This window comes from Drosophila takahashii, chromosome X (assembly GCF_030179915.1).
Source record: "Drosophila takahashii strain IR98-3 E-12201 chromosome X, DtakHiC1v2, whole genome shotgun sequence".
In the NCBI taxonomy this organism is placed as follows: Eukaryota; Metazoa; Arthropoda; class Insecta; order Diptera; family Drosophilidae; genus Drosophila; species Drosophila takahashii.
The window spans coordinates 11,397,072-11,403,071 of NC_091683.1; positions in this window are offsets into that span (position 1 = coordinate 11,397,072).

The following is a 6,000-nucleotide window of genomic DNA, read 5'->3' on the forward strand; positions in this document are numbered from 1 at the left end:
TGGTGTAGGACCATTTTTGGCCAAGTTACAGCAAAAAAACCAAAAGAAAAAATTCCAATTTTTGTCAAAAACTGAAATCCCGAATTTCCAAAAAAAAACCAAACCCGTTTTTTCGCTATAACAAAGCAAGTACTGATTCAAAGTATGGATTGTCATACCTTTCTGAACTCGTTATTAAATTTCCTAACGATTGGCATTTAAACCTTGACAATTTATTTATTTTTAATTTTTCGAAAAAAATCATGGGGTACCCCCTTATAAAAAAATTAAAAATTGGCGAAAATTTTATTTTTCCAAAATCATACGGAAAGTTTTATGGATTTATAGCAAATTTTGTTATCTGTTCAAAACAGTATGAATTTTTGGTGTAGGACCATTTTTGGCCAAGTTACAGCAAAAAAACCAAAAGAAAAAATTCCAATTTTTGTCAAAAACTGAAATCCCGAATTTCCAAAAAAAAACCAAACCCGTTTTTTCGCTAAAACGAAGCAGTTTTTTCGCTATAACAAAGCAAATACTGATTCAAAGTATGGATTGTCATACCTTTCTGAACTCGTTATTAAATTTCCTAACGATTGGCATTTAAACCTTGACAATTTATTTATTTTTAATTTTTCGAAAAAAATCATGGGGTACCCCCTTATAAAAAAATTAAAAATTGGCGAAAATTTTATTTTTCCAAAATCATACGGAAAGTTTTATGGATTTATAGCAAATTTTGTTATCTGTTCAAAACAGTATGAATTTTTGGTGTAGGACCATTTTTGGCCAAGTTACAGCAAAAAAACCAAAAGAAAAAATTCCAATTTTTGTCAAAAACTGAAATCCCGAATTTCCAAAAAAAAACCAAACCCGTTTTTTCGCTATAACAAAGCAAATACTGATTCAAAGTATGGATTGTCATACCTTTCTGAACTCGTTATTAAATTTCCTAACGATTGGCATTTAAACCTTGACAATTTATTTATTTTTAATTTTTCGAAAAAAATCATGGGGTACCCCCTTATAAAAAAATTAAAAATTGGCGAAAGTTTTATTTTTCCGAAATCATACGGAAAGTTTTATGGATTTATAGCAAATTTTGTTATCTGTTCAAAACAGTATGAATTTTTGGTGTAGGACCATTTTTGGCCAAGTTACAGCAAAAAAACCAAAAGAAAAAATTCCAATTTTTGTCAAAAACTGAAATCCCGAATTTCCAGAACCAGTTTTTTCGCTATAACAAAGCAAATACTGATTCAAAGTATGGATTGTCATACCTTTCTGAACTCGTTATTAAATTTCCTAACGATTGGCATTTAAACCTTGACAATTTATTTATTTTTAATTTTTCGAAAAAAATCATGGGGTACCCCCTTATAAAAAAATTAAAAATTGGCGAAAATTTTATTTTTCCAAAATCATACGGAAAGTTTTATGGATTTATAGCAAATTTTGTTATCTGTTCAAAACAGTATGAATTTTTGGTGTAGGACCATTTTTGGCCAAGTTACAGCAAAAAAACCAAAAGAAAAAATTCCAATTTTTGTCAAAAACTGAAATCCCGAATTTCCAAAAAAAAACCAAACCCGTTTTTTCGCTAAAACGAAGCAGTTTTTTCGCTATAACAAAGCAAATACTGATTCAAAGTATGGATTGTCATACCTTTCTGAACTCGTTATTAAATTTCCTAACGATTGGCATTTAAACCTTGACAATTTATTTATTTTTAATTTTTCGAAAAAAATCATGGGGTACCCCCTTATAAAAAAATTAAAAATTGGCGAAAATTTTATTTTTCCAAAATCATACGGAAAGTTTTATGGATTTATAGCAAATTTTGTTATCTGTTCAAAACAGTATGAATTTTTGGTGTAGGACCATTTTTGGCCAAGTTACAGCAAAAAAACCAAAAGAAAAAATTCCAATTTTTGTCAAAAACTGAAATCCCGAATTTCCAAAAAAAAACCAAACCCGTTTTTTCGCTATAACAAAGCAAATACTGATTCAAAGTATGGATTGTCATACCTTTCTGAACTCGTTATTAAATTTCCTAACGATTGGCATTTAAACCTTGACAATTTATTTATTTTTAATTTTTCGAAAAAAATCATGGGGTACCCCCTTATAAAAAAATTAAAAATTGGCGAAAGTTTTATTTTTCCGAAATCATACGGAAAGTTTTATGGATTTATAGCAAATTTTGTTATCTGTTCAAAACAGTATGAATTTTTGGTGTAGGACCATTTTTGGCCAAGTTACAGCAAAAAAACCAAAAGAAAAAATTCCAATTTTTGTCAAAAACTGAAATCCCGAATTTCCAGAACCAGTTTTTTCGCTATAACAAAGCAAATACTGATTCAAAGTATGGATTGTCATACCTTTCTGAACTCGTTATTAAATTTCCTAACGATTGGCATTTAAACCTTGACAATTTATTTATTTTTAATTTTTCGAAAAAAATCATGGGGTACCCCCTTATAAAAAAATTAAAAATTGGCGAAAATTTTATTTTTCCAAAATCATACGGAAAGTTTTATGGATTTATAGCAAATTTTGTTATCTGTTCAAAACAGTATGAATTTTTGGTGTAGGACCATTTTTGGCCAAGTTACAGCAAAAAAACCAAAAGAAAAAATTCCAATTTTTGTCAAAAACTGAAATCCCGAATTTCCAAAAAAAACCAAACCCGTTTTTTCGCTATAACAAAGCAAATACTGATTCAAAGTATGGATTGTCATACCTTTCTGAACTCGTTATTAAGTTTCCTAACGATTGGCATTTAAACCTTGACAATTTATTTATTTTTAATTTTTCGAAAAAAATCATGGGGTACCCCCTTATAAAAAAATTAAAAATTGGCGAAAATTTTATTTTTTCAAAATCATACGGAAAGTTTTATGGATTTTTAGCAAATTTTGTTATCTGTTCAAAACAGTATGAATTTTTGGTGTAGGACCATTTTTGGCCAAGTTACAGCAAAAAAACCAAAAGAAAAAATTCCAATTTTTGTCAAAAACTGAAATCCCGAATTTCCAAAAAAAAACCAAACCCGTTTTTTCGCTAAAACGAAGCAGTTTTTTCGCTATAACAAAGCAAATACTGATTCAAAGTATGGATTGTCATACCTTTCTGAACTCGTTATTAAATTTCCTAACGATTGGCATTTAAACCTTGACAATTTATTTATTTTTAATTTTTCGAAAAAAATCATGGGGTACCCCCTTATAAAAAAATTAAAAATTGGCGAAAATTTTATTTTTCCAAAATCATACGGAAAGTTTTATGGATTTATAGCAAATTTTGTTATCTGTTCAAAACAGTATGAATTTTTGGTGTAGGACCATTTTTGGCCAAGTTACAGCAAAAAAACCAAAAGAAAAAATTCCAATTTTTGTCAAAAACTGAAATCCCGAATTTCCAAAAAAAAACCAAACCCGTTTTTTCGCTAAAACGAACGCGTTTTTTCGCTATAACAAAGCAAATACTGATTCAAAGTATGGATTGCCATACCTTTCTGAACTCGTTATTAAATTTCCTAACGATTGGCATTTAAACCTTGACAATTTATTTATTTTTAATTTTTCGAAAAAAATCATGGGGTACCCCCTTATAAAAAAATTAAAAATTGGCGAAAATTTTATTTTTCCAAAATCATACGGAAAGTTTTATGGATTTATAGCAAATTTTGTTATCTGTTCAAAACAGTATGAATTTTTGGTGTAGGACCATTTTTGGCCAAGTTACAGCAAAAAAACCAAAAGAAAAAATTCCAATTTTTGTCAAAAACTGAAATCCCGAATTTCCAAAAAAAAACCAAACCCGTTTTTTCGCTATAACAAAGCAAATACTGATTCAAAGTATGGATTGTCATACCTTTCTGAACTCGTTATTAAATTTCCTAACGATTGGCATTTAAACCTTGACAATTTATTTATTTTTAATTTTTCGAAAAAAATCATGGGGTACCCCCTTATAAAAAACCAAACCCGTTTTTTCGCTAAAACGAACCAGTTTTTTCGCTATAACAAAGCAAATACTGATTCAAAGTATGGATTGTCATACCTTTCTGAACTCGTTATTAAATTTCCTAACGATTGGCATTTAAACCTTGACAATTTATTTATTTTTAATTTTTCGAAAAAAATCATGGGGTACCCCCTTATAAAAAAATTAAAAATTGGCGAAAATTTTATTTTTCCAAAATCATACGGAAAGTTTTATGGATTTATAGCAAATTTTGTTATCTGTTCAAAACAGTATGAATTTTTGGTGTAGGACCATTTTTGGCCAAGTTACCGCAAAAAAACCAAAAGAAAAAATTCCAATTTTTGTCAAAAACTTAAATCCCGAATTTCCAAAAAAAAAACAAACCCGTTTTTTCGCTATAACAAAGCAAATACTGATTCAAAGTATGGATTGTCATACCTTTCTGAACTCGTTATTAAATTTCCTAACGATTGGCATTTAAACCTTGACAATTTATTTATTTTTAATTTTTCGAAAAAAATCATGGGGTACCCCCTTATAAAAAAATTAAAAATTGGCGAAAATTTTATTTTTCCAAAATCATACGGAAAGTTTTATGGATTTATAGCAAATTTTGTTATCTGTTCAAAACAGTATGAATTTTTGGTGTAGGACCATTTTTGGCCAAGTTACAGCAAAAAAACCAAAAGAAAAAATTCCAATTTTTGTCAAAAACTGAAATCCCGAATTTCCAAAAAAAACCAAACCCGTTTTTTCGCTATAACAAAGCAAATACTGATTCAAAGTATGGATTGTCATACCTTTCTGAACTCGTTATTAAGTTTCCTAACGATTGGCATTTAAACCTTGACAATTTATTTATTTTTAATTTTTCGAAAAAAATCATGGGGTACCCCCTTATAAAAAAATTAAAAATTGGCGAAAATTTTATTTTTTCAAAATCATACGGAAAGTTTTATGGATTTTTAGCAAATTTTGTTATCTGTTCAAAACAGTATGAATTTTTGGTGTAGGACCATTTTTGGCCAAGTTACAGCAAAAAAACCAAAAGAAAAAATTCCAATTTTTGTCAAAAACTGAAATCCCGAATTTCCAAAAAAAACCAAACCCGTTTTTTCGCTATAACAAAGCAAATACTGATTCAAAGTATGGATTGTCATACCTTTCTGAACTCGTTATTAAGTTTCCTAACGATTGGCATTTAAACCTTGACAATTTATTTATTTTTAATTTTTCGAAAAAAATCATGGGGTACCCCCTTATAAAAAAATTAAAAATTGGCGAAAATTTTATTTTTTCAAAATCATACGGAAAGTTTTATGGATTTTTAGCAAATTTTGTTATCTGTTCAAAACAGTATGAATTTTTGGTGTAGGACCATTTTTGGCCAAGTTACAGCAAAAAAACCAAAAGAAAAAATTCCAATTTTTGTCAAAAACTGAAATCCCGAATTTCCAAAAAAAAACCAAACCCGTTTTTTCGCTAAAACGAAGCAGTTTTTTCGCTATAACAAAGCAAATACTGATTCAAAGTATGGATTGTCATACCTTTCTGAACTCGTTATTAAATTTCCTAACGATTGGCATTTAAACCTTGACAATTTATTTATTTTTAATTTTTCGAAAAAAATCATGGGGTACCCCCTTATAAAAAAATTAAAAATTGGCGAAAATTTTATTTTTCCAAAATCATACGGAAAGTTTTATGGATTTTTAGCAAATTTTGTTATCTGTTCAAAACAGTATGAATTTTTGGTGTAGGACCATTTTTGGCCAAGTTACAGCAAAAAAACCAAAAGAAAAAATTCCAATTTTTGTCAAAAACTGAAATCCCGAATTTCCAAAAAAAACCAAACCCGTTTTTTCGCTATAACAAAGCAAATACTGATTCAAAGTATGGATTGCCATACCTTTCTGAACTCGTTATTAAGTTTCCTAACGATTGGCATTTAAACCTTGACAATTTATTTATTTTTAATTTTTCGAAAAAAATCATGGGGTACCCCCTTATAAAAAAATTAAAAATTGGCGA